The sequence below is a fragment of the Phaseolus vulgaris genome, chromosome 10 (genome assembly GCF_051622355.1).
Source record: "Phaseolus vulgaris cultivar YP4 chromosome 10, ASM5162235v1, whole genome shotgun sequence".
In the NCBI taxonomy this organism is placed as follows: Eukaryota; Viridiplantae; Streptophyta; class Magnoliopsida; order Fabales; family Fabaceae; genus Phaseolus; species Phaseolus vulgaris.
Window position 1 is genome coordinate 39,939,189 of NC_143507.1, and position 15,878 is coordinate 39,955,066.

Here is a 15,878-nt window from a genome sequence, read left to right on the forward strand (position 1 = left end):
CGTGGAAAAGAAGAAGAAGAAGAAGAAGAAGCATCTAAGGGAAATGAAACCATGTTCATGATGATGAAAGAAGAAGATGAAGAAGAAGAAAAAGCAATGGCAATATGGGATTGTGGTAGTCCATTATATGATTCTCATGAATTGGTGTCTCTTGATCATATCATTGATAGACATCTAATGGTATTCCCTTCTTCCATTGGATCATCAAAGCACATCATCACCACATTCACTCGTCACTCTCATCATCATCATCACCATCATCATCATGATATGGTGCCACACAAACATGGCTCCCCAGAGAAATCCAAAGGGTCTTTCATGGTCACAAGCATGAGTAAAATCTCAGTGAAGATGGTGAGGAAGAAGAGGAAGAACAGTGCAGAGATCAAAGGAAATAAAATGAGAAGAGGCTTTGCTGGATTTGTAATAGGTTTGCTTTATTCGTGGAAGAAGTAAGAAAACTATGTCATTTGATTTCGACATTAAGGATGTAATTAAAGTTTTTCATTATATCTGCAACAACTGTTGTGCTTTTGATGTTTTAATTTTCTTGCTACTGTGATTTGTTACCATAATACGTTTTCCCAATAATCTTATGTTTTGTTTTTACTGTATTATAGTGTCGGTGCATGTTATTTACTTTTTTTTTAGAAATTTATATAGTTATCTTTTTACTTCAACAAATATTTAATTATCTTATTTTTCATTATGCACTGGTATGGGCTGAACGGTCAATACCATGACTCGGTTCTCATGGTCAAACCGACTGAACGACACACGTCCGTGTGGGTCGATCGATATTTTTGGTCCAATTACGTTCAATCAAAGTCAGTAAAACTAAATCATCATTAAAAATTAGGTAATACACATCTAAGCATGATTATCGAACAAGGTAAGTCTATTAAAATAATATAAATAGTGCACATTCCAAGAAGTAGGTACGTCATTTATGATTGTGCTCTGACAATCGAGTGTCGAATCCCTTTTGCTGACTTGAGCGTCAGAGTGTCTTCGGTAAGTATCCTCATTCGATATTCTCTAGAAGACCGAGTGATCGAGCAGTTGAGACCAAAGGAATAACAATAAGTGCTAAAGAGGAAGTTGAGGCATTGACCAACCGTCCGATAAGAAGAAAGAAGACGAAACTCATCAATAATTCTCTAAGTCTCATCTTCCTAATAGAAACACATTATATACAAGATATAGTACAAGATATAGTATAGGTTTAGGAAAAGAAATCTAATTCCTGATAAATTTTTTAAAAAAAAATTCTACAAGGATTTGAAAGATTTTTTCAAACAACTTTTTCAAAACATATAAAATATATTTTGGATTGAATTTCTAGAATAGGATTTCTAAAATAAACTTTCTAGAACACTAAATATTTTATGAGATTAACGAGTTTTTCAGAATATATTTTCCATAATATATGAGAACGCTATGAAAAAAAAAATTCAAAACAAATTTTTTTAGTATATATAATGAATGAGTTTTTTTGGAATAACTATCTCTCTGAGTAAAATGACCATGAAGAATAAGGGTGTAGTTTGAGCTGCAGCAACGAAGGAAGCGTGGCGATAACGAAAGCAGTGGTGACGTGGTGCAGCTACGAGGGTACTTTAGTCTTTTTAATTAGTATGAGATGCAGTTAGTAATTATGAGAGTGTATAAAGTAAAAGTCCAAAATTATTCATTGTATCACACACATTGATTTGGGCCTGAAATTTGCAATATTAGGTTTAGGAATTTCTTCCTGCACCATAGCAATTTTAACTTGCATCCAATTTCCCATCAAAATGATGAAAATACTCCTCAAAATAACGAAAATGACCTTACATGAAAGAATGGTGTGGATAAAAAAATACTTCCAGAATCCCTTATGGAATACATTTACAGCTTTAGATTTCCATAACACATTTTTTAATTTCGATTTTTTTTAAATGCATTTTCAGATTTTGTGTTCTAGATTTTATTTTCTAAAATGTATTTTTTTTATTTTAGATTTCTTTTTCTGAAACGAGATTTTGACTTTTGAATTGTATTTTCTGAATTTCAGATTTTCAAATCCAAAATAAAGAATAATTTTAAAAAATTTAAAAGATGGTAAAGTGCAGGTTGAAATTGATACGGTGCAGGAAAATTTTGTCTTAGGCTTAGGCAATTTGTTCTTGCACCTCCTTAAAAGACGAGAAATGATAACTTTGCAATTTTCTTCATTTTTTCATTAACCCCCTTTTCCCTTTTTTGGATTTTAAAATTCTGAATACAATATTCTAAATTCGAAATATAATATTATGAATTCTAGAATATTCCAAATTCTAGAATTGGGAAAACAATATTTCGGATTCTAGAATTTGAAATTGCATTTTCAAACTCAAAAAATACCTTCCAAACACTAGAATTTGAAAAACAAAATTGTATTTCAGAGTTAGGAAGATTTACAGATTATACAATTTGAAAATAAAAGAAAAAACAAATGCTACACCTTTTGTTCAAGGATATCTTTGGAATTGAAAGATTTATGGAAGTGAATTACTCGCAACCCAACCCAAACCAAACCACATGGACATTATGCATTCTCTTCCTATACTATCACCTCATAGAAGTATGAAATTAGGCAATTGCTTCCTGCATCATATCATGCACCGATTCTAGTGGAAAAGATGAAACTGTCCTTAAAAAAAAATTCTAAAATATGTGTTTCGGATTTTTTTTTTCCGAAACGAAATTTTATATTACAGATTTTTTTATCCAGAATGGGTTTTTCATTTTTGTTTCCGAATTTTCATTTCCGAAACAGAATAATCTCTCTTCCGATTTTTTTTCGGAATGTATTATTTTCAATTCCAGATTTTTTTGTCCGAAATAGAATTTTAATTTTTGTTTCTGAATTTTTATTTCCAAAACTCAATAACCACTTCCGGATTTATTTTTCCAGAATATATTATTTTCAATTCTGAATTTTTATTTCCAGAATAAAGGGCATTTTTGGAAATTAAAAAAATATGTTGGGTGTAAGTTAAAAATGATCAGGTGTAGGGAGCATTTGCCATGTAATTATGAGGGTGGATAAATTAAAAGCCCAAAATTGTTCATTGTAAAGATAGAAGTTAATTTGGGCCTGAAATTTGCAATATTAGGTGGGGACTTTCTCTTGTCACAACCCAACCCAAACCACATGAACATTATACACTCTATTCTTATACTATCACCTCATAACTACAAATATTCAACAAAATAAATAAATAAATTGCACTAACTATTTTCAAAATTTCATGAAATTACACTATTTTTAATATTAAAAAAATTAAATTATTTAAAAATATTACACAATTTCTCATGTGTGTGGTATACGCGTCTATGTGCTCGTCCGGATCGGTTGTGTCATCGTAGCGATCTCTATGGAAGCTTTTCCACTTATCTGGCAGTGGTACTCCGATTACGGTAAAAGGATGTCGGCGGACCAAGTCCAAGGTACCAGTCGTAGGGGCCGACTTATTCAGGTAGGACTCACCGTCAACCTCTTGGGTGTGAACTTTGTCATTTGGCTCCTCAACAGTATTGGGGCCGGTGGGGATGATGAAGGACCTATCGACAAGATTGATCGGTCCAAAAGACGGTCCCACCTCCCCTAGTTTCCTTCTCATTTCTTCATTCTCTTTTCGGAGAGCTAGGATTTCATCCTCATTCTTCCGGGTGACCTCCTCATTCCTCTTCTTCATCTCAATCATCTCTCTCTGCAGAGACATCTATAATGTCATTTGCTCAACTTTAGACATCCTTTCGCTAGTCATGCTTCGAGTTGATATTATCTACTTTCTTCTTCACCCGAATTCTCTTGGCCCCACGGTGGGCGCCAATTGTTCTCGAACGGGGTTGGGGCATAAAGAATGATTGAAACTGCTCTTCTACTTCCTTGGTTGGTCGGTCAGTTTGCACTTTTGTTCCTCTCAAAGCAAGCTCCTTCCTCTCCTCGACTCCTTCCACTCCTCGGTCTTCACGTAGTCCCGACTCGGATGGTACCTGAAGAAGGTACTCCGACGCTCAAGTTAGATTTAGTATTCGACACTCGGTATGCTTAGTACTGTACAATGACGTACCTGGTTCTTGGAATCTGTACTATTTATATTATTTTGGTGATCCTTTCTTATTGGGTCAAATTAGAGAACTTCGGTCATGTTTAGAAGTGTATTACATAACTCTTAATTGTTGATTAACCTCACTAACTTTGCTTAAACATAAATAAATTTGTGGTGTGAGTTGACATAATGACCAAATCCGAAACATGGTCTCAATCGTACATACTCTACCTTTACATATACCTTAATAACTAATAACACATTAGTCTAATTTTTTCTTCAAATTTTAAAATATCCTCATAGCACACTCAAAATCCAAAATAAGCCAAAATCTTAACTCTCATAAGATATCCATACACCACATGAAATATATTTAAAATATGTCCTTACGAGTGTTGATGTGTAGGTTATACATGTCTCCTTTCTTTGATCTTATTCATGAAACTCAATTCTATGGCAATTGAAATTTCAAATAAACAATTGCTGCATTATTAAAATTATTATATAAGCAAAATAATTTAATTAATAAGAAAAAACATCATATTACAAGTTTTTAAATTAAAAAAAAATTATGGTAGTAATTTAAAACCGTCATGATATTAGTATTGCAATTTTTTTAAAATTATAATTTTTATTATACTTAAAAATAATAATAATAATAATATCTATTATTATAATCATTGTGGACAAATAAAAATAATCATTATTGCAATTAACCTTTTTACTCTTGGATGAAAAATAATGAATTTTATTATTATGATATGTTTAATAATCTCACATGCTTTAGGAGTTGAGGTTTAGGATTAATTTAAATACACATTTTCACCTTATCATTTTGAAGTGTCTTTCAAGAGCAAGATTATAATGGAGCTCTGATCGGGTGCAAAAAAGGATAATACTTTAAATGTAATGATTTACACTAACGATGTTATCTCAATAGAAAAGTTGTTTAAAAAACGAATCCCGTTAGGGATTTACTCCAATATATTCAATCATCTAATATCGTTTATGAGTCAAGGACTTAAATAAATTTTCCTTTCTTAACCATCAAAAACACATTTTAAGGATAAAACTGTAACAAGTGAGCTTTAAAATACACTCGATGTTATTATATCAACTTGAGAGATTAAAGCACTCATTTTATTGAAAATAAAATACTCATTTAAATTTTTTAATAATAAGTACTTATTTGAAATGAATTGAACAAATAAAAAAATAATTTAACCTTATTTAAAATTAATCTTTAGTAAAAGAACACCAGTTCTTTTTCTTTGAATCTTGTAATTAAAGATTAAACTACTCCATAGATTTAGAGTATTTGGTCATTTTTATTTAAGCGTGTGAACATTTTTTTAATTGTGTTCTAGAACTTGTATTTCTTTTAATTATGTTTTTTTATTATTTGTTGTTGAATAAAATTAGTTGTGTGAACAATGTTGGTATAGCTTAAAATTTGAAGAGACCTACATAAAAGTATTTGAATTGAGCTAAGTCAAAAGGTAAAAATCATGAAAAAGAATTTGATTGAGAATACTACATTTAAAATATGTAAAAGTGACTATTATTATTATTATTAATAATATTAATTGGACTTTAAATGTAATTAAATTTTACAAAATCGGTTTAATGAGATTTTTAACTATTTATACATTATGAAATATTTCTATTTTAATTAATGTGAAATTTTCAATAATTATATTAATTTAAAGATATAAGAATTATTTATAATAAATATATAGAAAGTGACCACTCTGAAAACTGTAATTGAATTTTATAACAAGAATTAGATGACAAAAGCCAATTGAAAAATAAATGCATGTTCAAATAAAAACCTAACTAGGAATGGTCACATTATTTAAGAACTTGTGGAATAATTTAAATTAAATATACCAACAATTACATTAATGATATTTTGACTTACTTGCATTGTCCTCTTTGAATACCTTCCCTTTTCCCAACAATAATGAAGAAATAATAATGTTTGAAGATCCGGCAAATTTGAAAAAAAAAATCACTTTAAGGATTTGGTTTAAGATTCTTTCGTGTTTTTTTTTTTTTTGACTTTTCTAACTAAAATATAATAATTGATTTGAAATAATATAAATAGAAGTTTAACTTGGTCCGGGATTTGGTCTTAAAAGAAAAATCAAGATAGTAGATAACATTAAATATTATTTTCGTCCTTTTGATAATATATTTGATAACTCATTTTAATTAAGTTGAAGTTGATTTAACTATTCTTTTTTTTTAATTACAATAGAAATGTTTCTATCTTATAGTTTTTTTTTGTTTGGATTGCTACTTAATATATTGTTTAAACTTATCAACTTACTACAAGAAAATCATGAAATAGAAACCAATTTTTAAAAACTAAAAATAATTAGTTTTTAGAGACTAAAAAAATTTGGTTTCTAAATTAGTTTCTATTATTGTTAAATAATTTTTAAATTGATGTCTAATTAGCAACCAAGGTTTTTGCTACCAAATTTAGAATCTAAATAATTGGTAGCAAAAACTTTGGTTGCTAATTAGACATCAATTTAGAAACTATTTAAAAATAATAGAAACTAATTTAGAAACACCAAAAAAAATTTAGTCTCTAAAATGGTCTATAATTTAGTCTCTATAGCAATTAATTATTTTTTTTCTCTAAAAATTGGTTTTTATTTCATGATTTTCTTGTAGTGACTATGATATTGTCCATTTTCATTTTTCTCATCTTTCTCTTTTTTTTTATATCTCCTCTCTCATTTTTTTTCATATCTCATATATTCTAAAATATAACCACATTATGCCCTAGTTGAAGAGTCAAAATACATTTATATCTTAATAGATTTTTAAATAGTGTAAGTTCATTTTTACTCTAAAAATCTTTTATTCTCTTATTTTTCTTATGTTTTATCCATCAATCTTAATACAGACAATTGAGAAAAATGTTTATATCAACTTATTTTACCTTAAACTGAAATTTGGTGATGTTGGATAACAAGCTTTTGGTCTTTAGATTTTGTAGAAGTTTTCCTAGTGAAGTTTAAATTTCCAATGGAATAAAGAATTTTAGGTAACGACACATATATGTGTTTTTAATAAAACCTTAGAATACTTTATTTAAATAATAAATTAATCTGGAAACTGTATTATGCATGTTTAAGTATATAGTTAGTTAAATTGAATTTGAATTATTGTTTAGTGTTTGAAATTGATTGAAGAAATATGTTTGAGCAAATAATAGTTTTCATTAATAATTTAGAATTTTTTACAAGTGGTAGTATTAAAATAGTTGTGAATAGATCTTTGAAAATGTATTTAAGTTTGTTATTGAAGTTTCTTTTATGATATTTTCGCTCAGATGAGACAATCCTCGTTTAGGCGAAAAAATTCCTACAGATGACTTGTTCTTCAGTTTTGTTTGTGCTCAAGCAAGTATACTTTCCCTAAAGTGGAAACTGCACTGAAAAATTAGCCGTCTCAACTTCATTTTTCGCTCAAGCAAGCCCATTCTCGTTTAAGCTAGAAAGTTTCGTTCAAGCTAGACCTAAAATAAACTTCCTTCATATTTTTCTTTTTCTTTTCTTCGTGTGTGTAGAAAGTTTCGTTCAAGCTAGACCTAAAATAAACTTCCTTCATATTTTTCTTTTTCTTTTCTTCGTGTGTGTGTGTGTGTGCGTGCGTGCGTGCGTGCGTGCGTGTGTGCGTGGGTGTGTGTGTGTGTGTGTGCGTGCGTGTGTGCGTGGGTGTGTGTGTGTGTGTGTGCGTGCGTGTGTGCGTGCGTGCATGCGTGTGTGTGTGTGTGTGTGTTTATACGCACCATGACCTACAGAGCACGATATTAGATATTTGGACTTACCATGATCCTACAAGAGTGGATAAATGTTAGTCTCTATTAGGGGTATACTCCATGAGTCTTTTGGAAGATGATAGATCCATATGCAATCGCTATGATTTAAATGTAATCAAAAGTATTGAGGATTGAAAAAAAATCAAGGTACTGTGAGACAAATGGATCTATGTGTAGTTAGCATGAATGAAATGAAAATGATTATGATTGGTATTTTGATCCATATGATTGTTGATGATGATATTAGAATGTAGTTGGATAGTGGTTTTTGGTATTAGTATTATATGACTGATAAAAAAAATAAAGAGAAATTTTATATGTGAATGATTAATCTAATTGCTTATTTTTACTTATATTTTCGTATGATAGAATTTTATTTTTGATAACTTATCCTTGCATGTGTTTTTTTGTGTATGAACTGTGATGATTATACTATGTACATGAACATATATATGTGCAGGTGTAGGAGAGAATTTGGGAAAAAAGTGGATAGCGTGATTTTATTTTATTTCCTTTTGTAAAAAACTTGTAAATTGTAAGGTGTTACAAATAGTATAGTTGGCTAATTTAAGATTTATTCATAGAGAATCATTTCAATGGTATAATAGGCTTCCATCTAGTCTCTTCTTAGAATTCTTTATGATTAGGTATAGTCTACCTATGTATCATTTTCGTTAACATATGGGTTTTGGTCTATACTCCCCATATTTTTGTGTTTTCTTTCGTTTTTTTTAATAATAATATTTTTTTCATGTGATGACAGATGTTTATTGTTACTTGAGGTGTCTGAGATGTAAGTTGCATAGTGATGCCTAACATGAAAGCTTTTATAAAAAAAAATGTGTTACAAATAATTACAAATAGGTAACAACAGATTGAGTATGGCATCCTCATCACACAAAAAGAAGAAATCCAAAGAGCAATCCAGCAACAACCAAGGTATTCTGGAGAAATGGTTTGTTGGAGATTCTAAAGCAATGACAAGGTTCATCCATGAGACAAGCAGAAAGCAAGTCAATGCGCCCAAAGTGCTGAAATTCTCTTGGTTTAGAGAAGAAAATCTGACTGAAGCAAAAACCTTGCTCAAGCATCAAAAGCTGAAGAACTTCTTAGAAATGACTGGAAATGTCTATCCAGACTTGGTGAAAGTATTCTACAGCAACTTGGTTCAAGATGGCAAAAATTTGGTCTCCCATGTGAAAGGTGTGAAGCTGAAAATTACAAGGGAAATATGGAGCAATGTGTGAGGAATCAAGTATTCTGGAATGAAGGTTAGCAAAGGGAATACTGCTGGAATTCAAGGATTCAACAAGATGCAGTTTTACAGAAGTTGTGTTAGAAACCCTGCTGAACCAGTAGCTAGATTCCATGCTGGAAATCTCACAATCATTCCAAGACTCCTAGCCTACATCATTGTTTGGCAGCTTACTCCAAGAGGAAGTAATCATGCTACTCTACATGAAGAGGACTTGATTCTGATGTACTGTATCATGAACCAACTCAAGGTAAATTGGGTGAGTACAATGGTGGAGCATATGCTCAAATCCACAAGGTTACTAGACTATCGTTTTCCATATGCTATTTTTGTGTCAAAGCTAATCGATTATTTTGAAGTTGACACTACAAATGAGAGAAATGACACCATTAAGGCAGCTAGTGAAATAAACAACTCTACTCTCTTGAAGATGGGGTTTCAAAAGGAGGATGACAACTGGGTATTTAGAAGGAATGCTGCAAACAGAGCTGAAAATGAAGCAGCTGATCCAGCAAATGAAGAAGAAGAAAATGCTGATGGAGTGCAGCACATGGATGAATCACCAGTGCACTCTGCTGGACATGAAGATGTTGCTGCTACAAGTCAAAATGCAATGGTTGCATATGAGGAACCTGAGTACAGAGGTGAACCTCTGTCTATGTTTGAAAAACAAGTGCTAAGCAGGCTGGACACACTCACATATGAACAGAAGGCACACTATGAAATGACTTACGCCAGGTTTCAACACTTGGATGACCAACTTGAAGGAGTTCAAGTGCAGCTAGCTGAGCTTTACTACAACAACAAGTGATCCTATTTCTAAGTCTTTATCTTTTATATGTTGTTGAACAATTTGGGTTTAATTTGTTTGTTTTTATTCTGCACTGTTTTTTAGTTGATTTTATTTTGGTTTGTAATAGAACTTAGTACTGGATTTGTAGCTTGAACTGTGATGAATGTCTATGTTTTGGTATGTTTTTATCCCATGCTTTATTCTGTTTGATGAATCCAAAGGGGAAGAAGAACAGCTCACAGAAAGCTCATAAAAGTTGATGTTCTGACTCAAGCTACATGGAGGTAGCACAAAACTCACAACTGCTCAATTCTGGTTTTATGTCTAAAAATTCTGTGCAGGTTTTGGCAGTTAGTACAGTACAGATTTTGATCATCAAACTATGCTGTGCAAAGGGGATTTGTCTCCATCAAACAGGGGGAGATTGTTGAAGATGGATGAAGCCTCTTCTCTACCTAGTGTTAGTGTGTGTTTGATGTAGAAAATAGCTAATTTGCTTTGAAGGTTGTAATAGGTTTAGATGATCTTGTATTTAGGTTTGTGTATGTGTAAGGTTGCCTTTTGCTACATGATCTATCCTAGATGCCTAACCAAGCCTAGAATAAGCACATGAAGTGGTTAAAAGTTTTTCCAAAAACTTTCTAGAGGTTTCTTCAAAAATCAGAATACTGCACAAAAATAAACCTGTTTCTCTGTAAAAGAACAGGTTTATTCTTTGGTCTGCTGAAAGGTTTTTCGAAAGTTAGTTAGGGCACCAAAGGTACAACTCAGACAGTTATTTCAGTTAGCTGAGTTGGCAGTTTTCACAAAATAAATCTGTTAAGTTCAAAATTGAATCTGTTGTTTTCATAACAGCTTTTCAACTGTTTTTTGAAAAGAAGTTAGAAACTGTTTTCTATATAAAGAAAAGCCTCTCTCACATGAAAGGATGCTGAGCAATTATGTTTTTGACAGAGATCAAACACTTTCTATGTGAGAAGAAGGATTGAAAAGATTTTTGAAAGGTTTTCCAAAGGGATTTTCAAGTGTGCTTGTTCTAGGAAAACTTTGATCTTGGTGAAGGTGTTGGTGCAGTTCTGCAACAAATTGAACTACTGGTTTTGAGTTCTTGCATCTTCTTTTCAGGTGTTATCTTTCTTTTATTCTGGTTTGTAAATGTGTAAGTGTTAGTCACTCCTTGATAGGGTTTCTTGGAGTGCAAGGTGTGCTGAAATAGGGTTTTTCAGCATTAGTTGTATTGTTCTTGTAGTGTTCAAGAACTGCTGTGTTTGTAAGTGATTGGTACTGTTTTTAGTGGATTCCACCTTGGGGTAAGGTGAAACTGGATGTAGCTCTGTATGAGTGAACCAGTATAAAAACTTGCTTGCCTTTTTCCTCTCATCCCTGCACTCGTTTCTGGTTTTGCTTAATTCTGTCAAGAACTAAATATGTTCTTTTGAAATTGAATCGGTTAATTCTGGGTTTAATAAAAACTGTTCTTCCTGATTTGTTAAAGCTCTCTGATCACAAACAAGGCAGTTGCATATGATGTTTTAATTGATCTGTGAACAAAGAGTCTATTCATTAAAATCTGAGAAAGAGTCATTCTCCTTAAAACCTTGTGTTGAATGAATTTGATTGATTTCTGAGCATAGCTGTATTCTTCATACTCATAATATCCAACTAATCTGATTCTGTTATAACCCTCTGTTTGTAACATCCCTAATTTTTTATCCATATATAATAAAATAAAAGTAAAATAAACACTATCTACTTAACATATGAATATATATAACTATCTCTTAATTGTATCTAAAAAAAATATCCCTCTTCATAGGGATTTTAATATATACATCAAAAGTTTTAAAAACAAACAGAGCATTCAAATTAAAATTAATTTTCACATCCTCCAGTTGCTCACTTAGGAGCTCTATTACCTGCAATCTCGTCTGCTCCCGTGTACCACACGATCATCACAGATAAAGAAACAAACACAAAACGAATAACAGGGTAAGCTAGCTATAACAAAATTTTCTATATAATTTAAATTTCAAATTGATACACAACATTCATAAATTCTCATACAATTTCTCCAACATTTCACATAACCATCAAGTGTCTATCTCGTTCATCATCCACATTATTCCTATCAGATTTCTACTGACTCACATACTCAGACACTTGACTCTACTTCCGGAAGACTCGTGTATTGAAATTAGCATCCAGAGACCTGCACCTGTCATACTACTGCTGTGAAGCCCACACAGTCATGCACATAATTATCTCAATATCTCATCATCTCATCGTCTTCATATGACAGGTAAATCCATTTGATATGCTCTGATCAGTTCTTTCAAACCTCAGACTCAGCCAAATGAACCTCCTTCGACTCTCACCAACTGAATAACTTCATCTATCTGATTCCACTATATCAGTAGAGTCAGGATCGTCTCATTCACAGGACACTCACAAATCAATACACCCTAATAACAATCTCAACACGGTATTTCCTTTCCTGAAAATACTATGTCTTGATCACACTTTAACCTCATTACATACATCATTTAACATATCAATGCACCACTCAATCACATCATATTTAAAACAATCCAAATATATCTCAAACTTTACTTATATACATAATTAATTCCAAATATATGCTCTGTAAATCAATCATCATTTAAAATCAAACAACCACTTCTCATCAAACATCTCATTAAGTAATTCAACAAAATATTCTAAAACAAGTTAAACTCATTTATATTATTATTCAAACACTTTCAATTCTCAATCACAAACACCTTCAACAACTTATTCACCTTAAAATCAATATAAAATATTCAAAGTCAACTATTTTAGTCAATATATTACTTTACTCTTCAAAAGAGACAATCCTGCAAGCAAAAACAATTGGAATTGGTGACCACGTCACCCCCACATCCAGAATCTTCTAACCTAGGGTTTTAATGAAAAGAATAAGACTAGCTTCCCTTACTTGGACTTGAGCAGATGCTCACTAAGAGCTCCAACCACCAAAATCTTAATCTTAAGGATAATCTAACCTGCACCACAAAGTTCTGATCACAAATCTAACTATATCACTATGACCCTGATCTAACAGAGACTAATTCTGAAGATAAAAATCTCACATGCAAACTTAAATAAAAGGCACCCTAACCATATCAAAACTAACTCAGAAAATGAGCCAAAAATGAACTTACTCTATCTAAGATTCTGATCGGGCAATCTCGTAGAGTTCACTGCCAGGAGTCCAATGGCAGACTCCGATCGTCAAACTGATGAGCGAGGAGATCAGAATCTTAGAGAGAAGGGAGAGGAAAGAAAAAGGGGAACAAAAATGAACTTACTCTAGGAAAGATTTTGATCGGGCAGTCTTGTAGATCTCGCTGCCAGGAGTCTAATGGTGGACTCCGATCGTCAAACAGATGAGCGAGGAGGTCAGAATCTTAGAGAGAAGGGAGAGAAAAGGAAAAGGAAACTTCTAGAGAGATGGTGGTTCTTTTAAAATGAAACCTGAATAACTAATTTTCTATTTATATAGCTTTTTCACTTTAATAATAAAATATTCAGGTGTCATTTTAATTGTACCATTTCTACTCTAAGACTATTTTTCTCGGTCCTTACACTGTTGATCACAATTTTAACTTGAACAAATTCAAATTGTGCTAGACTGCTCTGAAGAATCAATCTGTTTCATGTAAAAACAATATGTTCTTTTGCCTCTGATATACTGAAAATTGTGTGTTCTTGCGAAAATTTTTTAAGCTCAATTCACCCCTTCCCTCTTGAACTTAGACACTAATAGACCCAACAATTGGTATCAAGAGCTAGGGCTTGTATTTTGCTCAAGTGTATGCATGATGTCTGAGTTTAAAATGCCTTTTGCTGAAGGTGCGTCTATTAATAGACCTCCTATGTTTGGTGGTGTTAACTATGCTTTCTGGAAAATCAGGATGAAGATCTTTATGGAGTCTATTGACATGGGAATCTGGGATGCAGTGGTCAGTGGACCTTTTATACCTTTTATACCTTGGTCTGAATGGAGTGAAACCGAGAAGAAGAAGGTCCAATATGACTCCTTAGCCAAGAATATCATCACCTCTGCACTGAATATGGATGAGTTCTTTAGAGTCTCTCAATGTAACTCAGCTAAGGAGATGTGGGATGTACTAGAGGTAACTCATGAAGGGACTGATGATGTGAAACGGGCAAGGAAGCACTCACTAATTCAGGAGTACGAGCTGTTCAGAATGCAATCAGAAGAAAGTATTGCAGATGTGCAGAAACGATTTACACATATTGTAAATCACCTCACTGGCCTTGGTAAAGTCTTTGACAAGGAAGAGCTTAACATAAAGGTGCTAAAATGCCTTGATAGGAGCTGGCAGCCTAAGGTAACAACAATCTCAGAATCCAGAGATTTATCCAAGATGTTCACTGCTGCACTTTTTGGAAAGCTGATAGAGCATGGAATAGAGTTGAAAAGATTGAAAGAACAAGAAACTGTGGAGAAGAAGGTCAAAGGAATTGCTCTAAAAACTACCATGGAACATGATACAAGTGAGGAAGAAGTTGATCCTGAACATGATGAGACCGTGAGTCTGCTCACCAGAAAATTCAACAGGTTTCTTAGAAAGAAAAACCGTGACAGAACTCAGCAAAGAAAGAGGTACTCCAAACAACCTAATGATTCAAATTCTTCCAATTACACATGATTTGGATGTGGTAAACCAGGTCATATAAAAGCTGATTGTCCAAACAATCAAAATAAATAAATAAAATCAGCAAGCAAGAAGAGTGACAAAGGCAAAGGTAGAAGAGCATACATCTCATGGGAAGAAAATGATGTATCCTCATCTAGTAATTCCTCAACTGAAAGTAATCATGAGATTCTAATTAGGTAGGATACTAATCATGAGATTCTATAATTATTAAATTAATTGCATATAATTGGGTACAATATCGTCAAATATTGCATACAATAATTGCATATAATTTGATAATTATTATTTTCTTAATACTCCCCTCAAGTTGGTAGGTGAAGATCAAGAACCCCCAACTTGTGTCGTAGTGTAAAAAATCGTTCCTTGCCCAATGCCTTCGTAAAAATATCTGCAAGCTGATATTGTGTCGGTACATATGAAGGACTGATTATCCCAGCTTGTAATTTTTCTCTGACAATGTGGCAGTCTATCTCAATGTGTTTTGTGCGTTCATGAAATACTGGGTTTGCTGCTATATGTAATGCCGCTTGATTGTCACAGAAAAGTTGAGCTGACAAGTTACATGGCACCTTTAAATCTTGCAACAGATATCGCAACCAAACTATCTCCAAACAAGTATTGGCCATTGCGCGATATTCTGCTTCCGCTGATGATCTTGATACCTTTGTCTGCTTTTTTGACTTCCATGAGATAATAGAGGAACCAAGAAAAATGCAATATCCAGATACTGATCTCCGAGTTGTCTGACAACCTCCCCAGTCTGAGTCGCAATAAGCTGTCAATGTCAGATTGTTTTCGGATGGCAATAGCAATCCTTGTCCTGGTGATCCTTTGATGTACTTTAGGACTCGAATTGCGGCATCCCAATGAGGTTTCCGTGGATCTTGTATATATTGACTTAGGGTCCGAACCGAAAATGTTATGTCAGGCCGAGTAACCGTGAGGTATATCAGTCGTCCCACGAGTCGCCTGTATTTGACTAGATCCTTTAATAACTCTCCATCGTCTGGTGTGAGTTTTAGGTATTGTTCCATTGGAAATTTGTCTGGACGAGCACCTATGAGTCCCGTATCCTGTAAAATATCAAGCGCATATTTTCTTTGGGACATGTAAATACCAACTTTAGAACGGGAAAATTCAATCCCTAGAAAATAGTTTAGGTCTCCAAGATCTTTAATGCGAAATTGTT